Source organism: Cupressus sempervirens, chromosome 2 (genome assembly GCF_028749045.1).
Source record: "Cupressus sempervirens isolate cs-2001-9-10 chromosome 2, ASM2874904v1, whole genome shotgun sequence".
Taxonomy (NCBI): Eukaryota; Viridiplantae; Streptophyta; class Pinopsida; order Cupressales; family Cupressaceae; genus Cupressus; species Cupressus sempervirens.
Genome location: NC_143119.1, coordinates 176,568,909 through 176,584,680, shown reverse-complemented (window position 1 = coordinate 176,584,680; position 15,772 = coordinate 176,568,909).

The window sequence follows — 15,772 nt, the reverse complement described above, 5'->3', positions numbered from 1 at the left end:
ATAAAATAGGTTACCTCTTATTTCTTTGCCTGATCCAATCAGATTCCATTTGTTATCTAGCAGTCTTACCTTGCCATGCATGAATTCTACCTTGAATCCAATTTTTATTAGGTGTGCCACACTTAGTAGGTTATGTTTTAGTCCTTCAACCCAATAAGCATTGTCATATACAATTTCATTGGTTAATTAGATGCAACCTTTCCCTTTTATGCAACAAGGTTCATTGTTTCTAAACCTTACACTACCTCCATCATAGTTCAAAGTGTTCAAATTTTGTTTTGTCTCTAATCATATGATGTGAACATTCACTATCTATGATCCATGTATCATTTTTACTAATATGATAGATAAGTACCATCTTATCTTCTTCTTCATCAGAATCATCTTTTACAGTAATGTACACTATTTCATCTTCACTATTATCAAAATCTTTAGCCATAAAACAAGTCTTCTTCCCTTTGTCTTTGAAGGATTTATGACTTTTGGATTCCCTCTTACGTTTGTACTTGTGGCTCTTCTTCTCATCTTTTCTTTCTCTATTTGGACACGTCGCATCAATATGACCAATTTCTTCACATGAAAAATAGATTTAAGGAACTTTACCTAGGAACTTTACCTTTGTACTTTCCTCTACCTCTAGAATATTTCTTTGCAAGTAAAGCTTCAACAACTTCAAGATCACTATGAAAACTTTCCTCTATTTCCTCTTCACTTTGTAACTGATTTTCCTTTGTTTTCTTTCCTTTTTCTTTAAGTGAAAGTTTAGATTCAAATGCAAACTCAACATTTTTGGAAGCTGGAACATAATTGTCAAAGTTGTCTAGCTCAAAAGCTATCAATCTACCTACTAGGACATCCAAGCCTAGCTTGCTATTTGAATCACATCTCCTTTATTGAATAAAGAAAACTCTGATTGCATAGATGGGAAGCAAAGTTCTAAGAACTTTACTTACAATAGTTTCTTCCTTGATTTCTCCTCTAGAAGCTCTAATTGCACTGACACTAGCTTTGATTCTTTCCACATATTTGACGACATTTTCATCTTCTCTCATTGTAATCTAATCAAACTATCCTCTAAGGCTTTCTTCTTTGGCTCTCCTTACATTGTCATCACCACCATAGATATCCTTTAGTTTGTTCCACATATCAAAAGCATTTTTTCAATCTTTAATCTCATCAAATTCATCATAGCTAAGAGAAAATGCAATATCAATCATCATTATGTTATGATTCTTTTTCTCAACAAGATCTCCAATAGATAATATACTAGTAGGATTTTTGTACTTCATCAGGGTATTTGTAGCCTCAATCACTAGTGGTGGCTAGATGAAGTCTCATGAGTCCCTTCCATGCTAAAAAGTTGTCTTTGTTTAGCTTTGGAATCTCTCTCTTGTAAGACATCTTGATCTTTAGCTTAGGTACTTGAAACCTTTCTTACAAGCACCAAAAGCTTTGAATTGGAAATATAGATAGAATAATTGAGTGGTGGGGTGAATTAGTTACCACTAATTTTTTTTTAGATCCCTTAGATGTCAACAATAAAATTTAGACTAAGAAAATTGATTGTTGCTAATGCTCGATAAACAAACAGAAACTACTATAACTCGGTAAATGCAAAGTGAATTAACTTTAGTAGATCTTAAAACATTATCAGTAATCAACTTGCAAGCATAAGATAAATAACATGAAAATATGAGACACTAGGATTTAATGTGAAAAACCAACTTGGGAAAAACTAGCAATGTAACTAGTTACTATTTTTCACTCTTCTAAAGTGAGTCCTGTTAGGAGCCAATCCTATTAAAGGTTAAAAAATACATTGTTAGGTGTGACCCTATTAGCAGATTTAATCACCCTACTAGGAGTGGCCTTGCAAGAGGTCTTAAAACAATTCAATTGAATTGCCACCTTGTTAGAGGATTTACAGTTAGCTATTAAGCCAACTCTATTAAGAGATTTTAGATCATTGCTATAATGGTTAGAGAGTAACAATGAAATGACCTGATTGTGATGCAACTAAATTGTTGAATCCAAATCTCTTTTCTAATTAAACTTGATCCTTCTTGATCGAATATTACTGTTCTACTCCACAAGGATACTGATGCATTTTTGATGTAGGAGCATCTTGCATGGGAAAATTATTTATTTAAAAAAAAAAAAAAAAATTGTAGAGGAGAGAGAAAGTGACGAAAATAGAAAGAAAATAATAAAAAATTGAAAAATAGGAAAAAAGGAGAAAAGAGGAATTTCTATTTTCAAGGTGCATAGGTGGCGTAAATAGAAAAATAATAAAAATAGTTGTTATTCCATTAATCGAGGTGTATAGGTGGCATTTTAGAAGTTTGTGGAAAGTTCCTTGAATCATGCATTTAATATTTGTTGTGATCCATAAAGCAAATTTAATTTTGTAATTAGGCCACATGGTGGTGCTTAGTTGTATTTAGGTGGAACTTCTAGAAGGTTGTGGATATTGTAGAAGGTTGTGAAAATTCTAGAATGTTGTGGATAAATCATGCCTTGGGTGGTAAGTGCCTATTTAAGCAAGGCTTATTATCATTTGTAATCAAGTTCAAGAAATAGAAGTTCTTGAATTGTAAGCTCTTCAAGTAGAAGCTCTTTAAGTGTAAGCTCTTGTAGTGAAGCTCTTCTAATGTAATATCTTGTAAGGAAGCTCGGGAAGTAGAAGTCTTCAAGAAGAAGCTCTTTTGTTGTAAGATCTTCTAGTTGGAAGCTCTTAGTGAGAAAACATCTCTTATATTGTAAGAGTTTGGAGTCCTTTCATTTGGAGAATATTGTAAGGAGTTTTCAAGTATTAATGGATACTTTATGAAGCATTTTTTCATCTCCTTGTCTCCATCTTGTTGTGATTTTGGTTGTGAGTGGGTAAGGGTGGTGTTGGCCCTTCATCAGTGGTATCAGATCATACCTACATCAGTGGTATCAAAGCGGGAGTTCCTGAGTGTGTGGACAAATCGTCGAACGTGAGGCAGTTTGCACTAGGACCTTGAGTTGGGTGAAGTTTGTCAAGAAGTTCTTGATTGTGTAGAGGATCACCAACTGTGAGGCTATTTGCACAAGGTTTTTGCATTGCACTAGATTTGTCTTCTAAAGACTTGAGCATGGAGAAGAGAAAGAAGAAGATGACTTTTGTGATTGGATGTATTTTGAGGATTCCTCGACTTGAGGAAATTAGAGCAAGAAATCAAGGGGCATTGCTAGTTGATTTGCAAAAGCAAGTGAATGAATTAGAAGCTGAGTTGCAAAAATGAAGAGCACATTACCAGAAAAGGAATGTTGATAATTCCTTGAATGTGGAAAAGAAAGAAGATCTAGTGGAGTATGAGACATGTGGTACAAAAGAAGAGCAAGAGGATGCAGAGGAAATTATTTACGAACCTAAAGTTGAAGAAGATGAAAGAGAAGAGGAAGAGCATGAAGATGACAAGATTTATGAACCTGAAATAGATCAAGATGATTTGAAGATTGCAACAATGGAGGAAAAGTATAGTGCCTTCATTGGAGATCAAGCAAGTGAAGTAGTTACATGCATTGTTCATGACATGAAAGAGGAAAGCGCAGATGAATATGTCAAAGAGGTAAATTTCTATGAAATATATGATGTTGAATTTGAGATGAGTTAAAAGATATTGATGATGGTTTACATGAGAATCTTGTTAGTGATGTGTGGCATGCAAACGAAGATTTGTATGGTGTTCCTGGATTTACTACAGGTGTGATTAGTTCAACAAGATTGGATGAGGATGAGATTTATACTTGGACAGAGTTCATTGCAAAGGAGAAATTTCAGCAACAGACATTTGTTCCAACTAGGTGTTGGAAAAGAAGAAAGAAGGAAATATATCGGCATTGGATACTTGTTCCAGCTACGTGTTGGAGGAAGAGAAAAAAAAATATATCAACAGTGGCTACTTCATTTTGTGAATCCATACTCACAAATTTTTTCCTACCATGGGAGTCAGATGCAGGAGCATTATGCATCAGCAAAAAGAAAAAAAAATGTGGAAGATTTTCATGTTGGTTTTCCTATCCCTGTTGAGGTGGAAGCTTGTGGTGAAGATGAAGATGGTTTTATATCTTTCTTTTGGCGTCAAAGTGTGGGAAACACTTTTCTATCTACCAAGGGAGTCTGATGTAGGAGCATCTTGCATGGGAAAATTATTTATTAAAAAAAAAAAAAAAAAAAATTTGTAGAGGGGAGAGAAAGTGACGAAAATAGAAAGAAAATAATAAAAAATTGAAAAATAGGAAAAAAGGAGAAAAGAGGAATTTCTATTTTCAAGGTGCATAGGTGGTGTAAATAGAAAAATAATAAAAATAGTTGTTATTCCATTAATCGAGGTGTGTAGGTGGCATTTTAGAAGTTTGTGGAAATTTCCTTATATCATGCATTTAATATTTGTTGTGATCCATAAATCAAATTTAATTTTGTAACTGGGCCACATGGTGGTGCTTAGTTGTATTTAGGTGGAAATTCTAGAAGGTTGTGGATATTGTAGAAGGTTGTGGAAATTCTAGAATGTTGTGGATAAATCATGCCTTGGGTGGTAAGTACCTATTTAAGCAAGGCTTATTATCATTTGTAATCAAGTTCGAGAAATAGAAGTTCTTGAATTCTAAGCTCTTCAAGTAGAAGCTCTTCAAGTGTAAGCTCTTGTAGTGAAGCTCTTCTAATGTAATCTCTTGTAAGGAAGCTCAGGAAGTAGAAGTCTTCAAGAAGAAGCTCTTTTGTTGTAAGCTCTTCTAGTTGGAAGCTCTTAGCGAGAAAACATCTCTTATATTGTAAGAGTTTGGAGTCCTTTCATTTGGAGAATATTGTAAGGAATTTTCAAGTATTAATGGATACTTTCTGAAGCATTTTTCCATCTCCTTGTCTCCATCTTGTTGTGATTTTGGTTGTGAGTGGGTAAGGGTGGTGTTGGCCCTTCATCAGATACCTACTTATCCTTCAAGTTTGCTCCCTCTCTTTTCTTTTCAATTCAATCAACACACTTGCACACACACTAGAAATCTCAACTTGACCTTTTATTTATACCTTCTAGATTGTCAATTCAGCCCAAATTCAAATTATAATAACTAATATTCATCATCATAGTCATCTAGAATCAATACATAAACTAATTAAGCTTCATATGCCAAAATAAGAAAAATCCTTTGTAAGTCAACCCTGATTGGTAGAAACTAACTTTGGAATGATTTTCTATGTTAACCAACTGAAGCTCTGTTAACACTGTGAACTTGTAGAAATCCTTTGGAAAGTAAGTGAACTTAATGAATACTAACTCTGTCCAACTTTCCCTTTGTTAATCGAGTGAGCTCAATTAACTCTCTTTTCTACCTAAATTATTTTGATGCCCGAGTGAACTCAGTAGACACTATCATCTATTCAGAGTAAACTAGTTAACACTCGGTAGACAAGGAAAACTATCTTCACTAACCAAGTGAGCTAAGTAAGAATTGTTTTTAAATTGATATGACATTTGTGTAACATTAAAGACAACACACAATTAATACTTTTGTCAATTTAATGGTTAATACAAGCTGACCTAGTGGATGTTAATTATTTTTTTGAAATGATATTTGAGCTAACTTGACATTGGGTTTCAGATATATGAAATGTCAAGTTGTGGATTGAAATCTAAAATAAGAAGAATGAAAAATATGTCAATCAAGATGGATATCTGATTGAAGGAAGAACATCCAAGGAGCGACAAAGAATATTATGATCAAGGAGGATCCAAAGGATAAACTAGAATAGTGATCTGAATATGCAAAGTTAGTTGCTTCATCAATCAAGTCAATCATTATTACTCTCTAATAATTACACTAGTAAATTAATATCTTAATAGTCATTTTGTAAATCCTTTAAGAAGGTTACATTTCTAGATTGAACTATCTAAATACCTCTGATAAGACCACTCCTAATAGTGTGATTCAAATCCTTTAGTAGAGTCACAATTAACTATGTGTTTTTTAAACTTTAATAGGGTTGGCTCCTAACAAGGCTCACTTCAAAAGAGTGAAAAGTTGTAACTAGTTGTCTTGGTAGTTTTCCAAATCAGGTTTCAAGTTAAATTTTGGTGTCTCATGTGTTCATTGTTATTTTCTTACTACTTTATGCTTTTGAAACTAAGTTGCTAAAGGATAATACACATTAATCTCTTAAGACTATTTCATTAATCAATTTATATTTCATATCCAGTTCTAACCAAGCAGTGCAAGATTTTGGCTTAGTGAGAAGTTTGCATTGACATCTAAGGGATTTGGAATTGTTTTGGTGGTAACTGATTCACCTATCCCCTCCCAGTTACTCCTCTTATATTTCCAACAATTACCATGCCAATATACAACATTAAAGTAATGATCCAAATCTATCCAAACAAGTGTTATCTTAAAATTTCAATCTACAACTTTTGTAACTAGAAATGTAGGATACCTTCCTAATAACAATTATTGAAATGGAATACAAAAATCTTTTGGCTAGAATACTACTTTCATGATCGTCTCTACAACTTGATGCATAGATCTATTGAAACTCACATTTTTAATAGTATATCAACCCATATGAATCAATTTAGTAGATTATATCATAAAAGTCTAAAGATGGAATGTCATATAGCATTGGCAACAAACCATGTTGCCTATATGATAAGGAAGTTCTTACCCTGTTGATTTATTATAGTGTTGGTTAGATACAAGAATAAGTTGTTTAATTCAACTCCATGAAATCACTTGTTACATGCTATTAGAAATTTAATAAGATAGAAGAAGGGACAATCCATTTTGATTTCAAAGACAGTGGAGAAAATATGGGAGGGAAAGAATATAGGAGTGATTTTTTCCATGTTTTTAGTTCAAAACTCTCTATTAAACATGTTTTCAATTCAAATTTCTCTAGTAAATATCTAATAACAATAAAAATAAATAAATTATACTAAAAATATTTTGTGTCATAGGATATTCTATACCTAAAATTAATTGCAATAATATTTTTTATAAGTTAATGATTTAGGTTTAGAAAGCATAGAATGGCCTTTGAATCAATTTGATGGAGGTGGAATCTTCTCTTGAAATAAGATCAACATTTGAAAACACTTTAACACTTGAAATCTACTCTTGAAAGAGAAAAATATCACAAACCAAACTAGTTTTAAGCCAAATTTGGGGCTTTAGTAGAATATGAACCCTTAGTATAAATGAACCTTTAATATATTGTTTGAAGGTTCTAGGGATTGGGAGTAAGTATTTTATACACTTGCTTTGGAAAAGTGGGTTGTTTGAGGCCAAAAAACTATCAATATTTCCATTTTGACAATTGTAATTCAAAATACCATGCATGGGTTAATATTTGGATGTGTTAGAATAGAGGTAAATGGGTATCTAAAAGTGCATTTTATTTTGGAGGTTATTTGAATTTTTTAAAGAAATTAATTTAATTTAGTTGTTGGAGGCCTAGTTGGGCTACTAAGCCTAACAAGCAGGATTATATGTTTACTTAACAATTGAGTGTATTGGACTTTGAAACCTAATAGTTTGGATTTAGGTGACTTAGTGGAGATCTTAGGAACCCTTTGGGGTCATAGAGAAAGTTAAATCAAAGTTTGGGCCATTTAAGCATATTGAATGTATTAAGTATCATTGGGGATAAGCCATATTTGTTTCAAACATTTTTCAAAATAAGTGTAGTGATATGAGAGTTTGATCTAGATGTGATCAAAGTTTGAGAAGGTGATTAAATTGTATAGAATAGACATGGATCCTAGGACTAGTTGACCACAAATAGTTCTAAGAATGAGAATAGTTGGATCTAGTATATTATCGAGATTCACTTTATTTAAAGAATAGTTTACTATTCCCAACTTAATAGGCCAACCACATGAAGGTGGAATCTCAATTGCCCCCCACCCCACCCCTTGCAATAAAAATTCCCTATTAAAAATTAACATTAATTCATTCTTTCATCCATTAATAAACTATAGTATTCATTCATTATCACATAAAGTGAACATCTAACATTCAAATCTATCATCTAATATTTAATCATTCTTTCACCATTAATAAAATCTAACAAAAATTCACTAACACATCACACTCATTAATACATAACATTCAATAACATTTATTAACTTTAGCATATAAAATATTCTTTTGTACAACATCATCTTCCACATCATTATGTCCATCCTCCACCTCATCTTGTGGAACATCCTCTAGATTTGAAATACAAAAGGTTATGTTAACAAAAAAAACCAATTGCAATTAAATTTGTTTGAATAGATCTTGAAATAAAAAAGGTTAAACTAATAAAAAAGTCAATTGCAATTAAATTTGTTTAAATAGATTAAGGATTGATCACATATCCCTACATTTCATTAATGGTATTGATATTTGTCTTTATCCAAGTCATTATCATGATCATCATTCCCTAATTTGTCATCCTAGTTTTCATCATCATCATCACCATGCACCATCACCGTCAACACCATCATCATCACCATCATCATCACCATCATCTTCTTCTTCTTAATGAACATCTCCATCAAGATCATCATCTATATCTTCTTCTTCTATCATGTTATACATTACTAACCTTCCTCTTGGATCATGTCTAACAATAAAAGACTAACCCAGTTTATATAGAACCTTTGAGTAAAATACATGTTCACATTGGCTTGGAATAATATAGGTCTCATCCCCAACTAGCTAAAATGACCTTGGATTAACCATTGTAAATCCATTTTCATGCTCAATAACTATTCTATTAGGATCAATTTGATTGAGTCATAGCATATACCATTTGATGACAAAGAGAACCATTTTTAAGGAATTGAAGTTACACTCAAGTATATAATCCAAAACCCCATAGTATCAATTTTGAGACTCTCAAGGATCTATGTCATTTCTAGATGAAATATTAGTCAACTCAAAGTTTTCATTTATCCCAAAACTAATAGTTTTCTTCGTGTCATCCAACTTTTTTGATGCAAAATATATAACCATTGCACCACATAATCTTGTGTTGTCTGAGATGCAATAATATGCAAAACATGTACAACAAAAGACATCATCACTTGATAAACATACATGTCATTAATAAACTTAAATGAACCTCATGACCTCTTAAACCATATACTCAATCATTTTTTTGTTGTGTAACATTGGAAGCTTCATTACAATAAGATTCTTTAACTAATGAAGACACATCTTCCCATGTTACTATGCGACCAGATTGTTGACATCATTCCATCCATACAATTATCCAATCAATATTGTTTGCAAGATACAAATGCAATACATCCCACTCTAGACCAACTATACAAAAAATAAATAGATGACTTATAAATTATTTATTTTGGAGATTAAGAATTGATTAACTACAATAACATCTTATATTTACCTTTCACTTTCCTCTAGCTTCATTTCCCCATCAAGTACTCCCCTTCAAATTGGTTAATGAGGCTAAGATCCCAAATGCTATCTATATGGTTGCAAGATTAGGAAGATATCCACTAACATATGTTGGAAATTTAGAGGGGAAAGTAAGATACTAGTGGGGGGGGGGGGGGGGTGTGAATCGGGATCTACAAAACTTTTAGCACTTCAAATATAATCTGCATTTGATATATGCATCATAAACCTTAACCTTGTACCAAATCAAACATAGACTACAATGTAACATCAGATCTAACATCTAATAACATGAATAAAACATAACCAATAACTCAACACATGACACCAAATATGGTAACACAAAAAACCTCCAATGTGATGCTAAAACTATGGTGGGGATGACACCCACAAAGATCTTTACTACTATAGCAATAAAGTGTGTCGATTATGCTACAAATTTTGATCACTTTTGATGATCTACCCTATGAGGGGTCTACCCTATTAAGAGCTTATATGATTATTAGATCTACCTTGATCAAATTATTTTACATCATAACTAAGTGAGTAATCCATTAGGAGATATACAAAGGCCTGTTAGGACCACTCTATTAAGAAATTCACTCTAAAACACCTATTAGAATTTGATCCTTTGGTATGCACTTCAATGCTAATAAGAAACCTCCTCTATTCAATAGGATGTCACCTCTTTGTGATGAATCTTCAATAAATCTTCTCTTAACTATTCACTACACTATGTGGTCACTCTATCTTTTACCTCTTTGATTCACCTTATACTTCACATCCAAACTTCTAATTTTCAAACTCTCAATCACATTACATGAATTATATCTAAAACTTCCTCTTAAATGGTTGCTCAATGAAGCTTCTTGATCATGATCTGTGAGCTAGATTCATCCTTTTGCCACTTAGTCCTTCTAATTTTTTGATCGGTTGATTACCTTTCATATGAATTAATGGTCTTCAAAAACATGTGTAATCAACTCCTTGATTAATTCATCAATCTATAAAAACACATTTCTAGCTTGACAAAAGTGGTTTACATAAGATTTTGTGTCATTAAAAACCCATATTCAAAAATTTTCTTACTTGACACTAATAGTCTTTTGATGCTTGGTCATGCCTATTCTTCATGTTGTCCCTCATCTTTGAAATCTTCTTGAGTTATATTAAAAGTCTACTTATGTTTCTCGACATTCATTGTATCCTGAGTTACTCAACTTTAACTTTATTCCTTCTTTGAGGTTTTTAGCTTCTATATTAGCTTGGCACTAATTGAAGTGTTTGGTGAATCTATTATATACTAGACACTAACTAGCACTCAACATGAACTAATTATGTAAACTTCACTATTATATTTTCTTGGCCTATATAGTGTCTTAGTCATAGTGTTGACTAACCAACATTTCCTAAATAACTAAGTATTTTGTAGTAACAAAGAATATTAAGATTTTTTTTAGGCTCAACAATCCCCCCCTCTGGAATTATTGGAAAAAACACATCTATGTCACCGTTTGTGATACAAAAACCTATTTTGGTCAAATCTCATTTCTCTATCAAAACTCAATTTAAAAAAAAAACTAAAAATACCCTTTTATAGATTTCAGATTCAATATCATCATTATATAAATTTTTGAGTGTTTTGATTAGTTATAATATGCTATAATCTAAAAATATTATAAGTCAATATTTCAACATTTCAGAAGATGCTCTCTCAAAAAATGAAAAAAAATAGTAAATCATATCAAAAAAATAAAATATATATATTTATCACTAGAGGAGAGAATCCTCTTCATGAATATGTAATTTTTTTTCAAGAAGGTATAGATTTGATAGGGAAGTTTTGACGGGAGGAAAAAACTGTTGGATTCTGACAAGGTCAAACTTGAGTACTTATAACAAAGAAAATATACATCAAAAATAATTATTTCCTTTTTTGTGCACTAGCTATACATGTCATCTATAAAATATTTTCAAATCATAACAAAAAAAGATGATTTGCACATACTTGTTTGACAGGAACTACATCCTATATTTTTTACAGTTAAAAAAGGGACTTCAAAATAAAATAAAATGAATAAATTCTGAGTCAAAAAAATAATAAAAATTATAGACATAAAATTCATACAATTCTACACATTTCATCAGTTTACATCATCTTCATATTTTAAACGCAAATACCATTTTTTGTCATTAATGTTGAACTGTCACATTCTGATATCACTTTTCTTTATAAAAGGTGACATAGGTTTGTGCTTTTACCCACTTATCATGATCAACATGTCAATACATATCAAAACTTTAAAACTTCAAAATCTACCAAAAATTCCCCTTAGAATGTGCTACCTTGACTCATCTCAATAGCAATGTACATGTTATGAGTTTGTCTTTATTTCCCCTTGTGCTTGATCATACATATTTCCCCCTTATTTTTGTCATGGTTTTTGTGGGGCATTAGTAGGGGTTAAACCATACTTGTCTAAACATAGTTTATGAATCTAAAAAGTCATTGTCAATGTGCTATCCCATGTAGTCCTTAAAGATTATGTTACTTAAATTTCAATCTCCAATTTGATCATGAGATCTACCATACTATCTGCTATAGATTAATTTGGATCTCTCTATACTAAATCCTTAGTAGTCTTTAAATGCATTTGCATAACCTCCAAATGAGGTTTCAACATAGCTTGAATTTTTATAAGTTTTTCTCTTATTTATTTTCCTTTTTTCATCAATTCAGACGATCTTGTAAAATTTTCAACTTGTGAAAATGAACTGAACTAGAACTTGTATCAATGTTTAGTGTATTTGCACTCTACTACAATTTAGCTTCATATTTTTCCATTAGTTCTCTTATTTCATTTGTGAATATAGAAACATCACATAAGTTTCTAAATAAGATATGTACATTTAGAATTACTTTCTTTAAATTATCTACACATTTTAAAAGGTATACTTGTGTGATAGTAGTCTCTGTTACAATCTTCTACATGACCATTTTCTTAAAAAAAAATCTCAAACCATTGTGTAAGTTTTTCTTCTATGTCAATATATAGATCATTTAATCCCTTCACTATTTAAAAAAAACCATTTAATGATTAGAGCTAGGTCACTTAAATTATCAAAAAAAACCATTTCAAGGACCTCATACAATACCTCTTTCTATTGTTATTCCCTTCTCATCTGTTCTTGTCTATTTTCCCTGGCTAAAAAATCCTTAAGTGTCTTCATCTGATCATAAGTTAAGATATTTATGTCCTAATTAAGAATCACAATTTCTTCATCAAGTGTAACATTTTTTCCTTATATTCCTCTAGGAGATTTCAATTTTCTCTTCTTGGATTTCTTCCCCTTTGAATTTGGGCTGTTTGTAGTCAACATAGACAACTATAGGCCTTGAATAGAAATTTATACACTTAGTCTATATGAATCCCTGAATCCTTCTATCCTTTTCTCCACATTAGGGTGTTCTTCTTCAACGGCTATCACCTATTATTTAGGTGCATTTCCCTTATTCTTCTCATCAGTAGAAATGAGTTCAACCAACTTAGTTTTCCCTCAATCTAAAGTCTTGAGGAACTTGTTGTCACATCTGTAGTAGATTGATCTACTTTAACATGTGATATTTCTTCCTACTTCTCTCGATCTAACTTAATACTTGTACTTCCATTATTATCATCATTTATCTATTTAGGTCCTTGTATATTTTAACCTTCACTAGTTGGCACATTTGTTGCTTGGAAAAACTCAGATTCCCATTCACTTGACTTTCCACTGAATTCAAGTAATAAAAAAAATAGGTGTTTGTTCAACCAACTGGGGAGTTACCTATGTGTCAATATTAGGATATTATTTCACTTGTACTTACATAGGATTGGTTTTTATCAAGACTTCTCTTGCTGACTTTTATGTAGGAGATTTCTCCTTTGCTCTAGCTCAGTCAATGTAGTCTTCTTTGGATCCCCCTTTGCATGAGTATCATCTTTTTGTTTATCTTTTATAGTTTCATCCTCTATGATAACCGTTTCATTTTTATTTTCACTTTCTTGAGCCATCCTAGGAATTGTATCAACTAATTGCTCAACATCATCATAGGCATTGTCCTTTTTATCTATTTCTACTTCACCTGCCTCCTTCTCTTCCTCATCTTTTCTCTCTTCATCATTAGAAATTAAGCCATAGATCTTCTTCCATGTCATATCTCTCTCTTGAACAACATCTTATACTATTCTCTTCAATAACATAAATGTTCTTCTTTCAGGTACAAATCTGTTTGTATGATTTTTCATGGTTAAGAAATTTGTTTCTTTGTCCATTCAGATATAGTTTGAGCCAATGAGGCTTCCCTTATTTTTCTTTCTATAATTAGTGCCCATTTCTATTTTTCATCAATTTTATTGTATAGCTCTTCTAGAATAACATTTCCTAGTTCTATGGATGTGTATTTGAAAGTGAATATAGTATCTAAAACTACTTCTTCTACTTTACTTTTTCCAGCATTACTTAGTGCATCATATTTTTTAGAAATGAAAACCTAATAGTCCTTCATTATTCCTTATATTCTCATATATCTCATCTAGGTCTTGTGGCTTCTTGTGTGTATCAATCCTTAATTGAGTAAAGTCATTTGTGTAGGAGTTGATGAAATCCAACTCCGCAGTTGCCAAGATCACTTGTAGTGCAATTAGCTTGTCAAAGAGAAACCTAAGGAGCAAGAGCTTGAATGAAACAAAGAAAGAGAAAATATTTCACAATAGGAAAAATGAAATTTCTATGTGAATGGATGAATTTACAATGAGAGAGAGACTGCTTATAAAGGCCTCAAGGGTGCTTGTAGAAAAAGCTTGGAAGGTGGTAGAAGATAAGGTTGACAACTAAGCACACTTTCCACAAAAAGGTGGAACATGCTAGAAGGGAACAAACTCCCATGTTGTTAACAACTCATCACTAAAACTAAATATTAAATAAATGCATTTACCTAAGTAAGCTTATGTAATAGAATAAATAATAATAAATTAATTATTTACTCTAACACCCCCCCTTAAGTGCAACTTAGGGGAATGCCTTAAGCTCATAAAACTAAGAGAAAATGCAAAATGGGTCCTGGCAACAAGGCCATGTTAGGTACCCATGTACAATGCAAAGAAATACAACCTCTGAAAATGGGGAAGGAGGGAAAATCTCATGGGAAAAACCCTCCCCCAAAAAGAGGTAAGTACAAACATGCTAAAAAAATGAAGGAAGGAAGGAAGGCCTCAACAAGACCCCCCAAGGACAACTTCCACTAAAAATGTTTCAAGAGACTCTCTCAAAACCATAAGTATAGCCTACCCCCCCAGAATGATGAAGCTCCTGTAGAAATGATTGAACCAATGAAACTCCAATTTAGAAGGAACAAGGGCACATAACAAGGGAACCCCTAAATGAGAGGTGAAACTAGAAGGCCTAGCTAATGTCCAAAGGAAAAAGTATGATGGAGCTAGAGTATTAGGTAGAATAGAATAAGAAGAATCCTACCGAAGAGAAAAGTCATCAACTAGATGTGGTGTGGCAGTCAAAATAGGGATCTCAGGAACAATACAAAGGTTCAAGTATCCTAACTACACCATGTGATGCTCCTATGAAAAAGAAGTAGTGTGCTCCAACAATGGAGATGGTGAACCAAAGTGCGAGAAGGTGTAGAGATGAGTGGAAGGATCAACTACCCCTTTAGCAATAAGAACTCCTATTACATGATCTTGAATGAAGACTAAATCAGTAGTGTACTCAACTATCTTCCCTAATCCACTGTAATTAATCTAAGAAGTTGAGAGAAGGTTGGGAAACAAAGATGGAACATACAATACATCATTGAATATACCATCTTGGATGTGAACTAAACCTTTCCCATAGACTGGTAGGGTAGTGTTATTCCCCATGAGAATATGAGGAATAGGAAAAGCCTCAAGAGTAGAGAATAAACCTTAAGAAGATGTCATATGGTGAGAAGCACTTGAATCTAGTATCTAAGGAACCTATGAAGGAGATGCAATGGAAGCCTATATGCATGACCCTTTCAAAGATTTGATGTAGATGGTGAAGATGTGGAAGAAGACTGAAAGGAAAACCCCTGTGAGGTAGAAGAGGATGGAGAAGAAACAATGTTCTTCTAAAGAAGACCTTACAAATCTACAATTTTTTTCTCATAGTCATCAAATCTCTTCTGAAAACTATGTTCCTCATCATGAGATACTTTCCCACAATAGGAATAGGTAGGAGTCTCAGTTTTCTTTTTCTCCTTCTTCTTAGAAGATGATGAACCAGTAGAAGAGGGATCTAATATTTGCTTCAACTTCTGCTCTTGTGT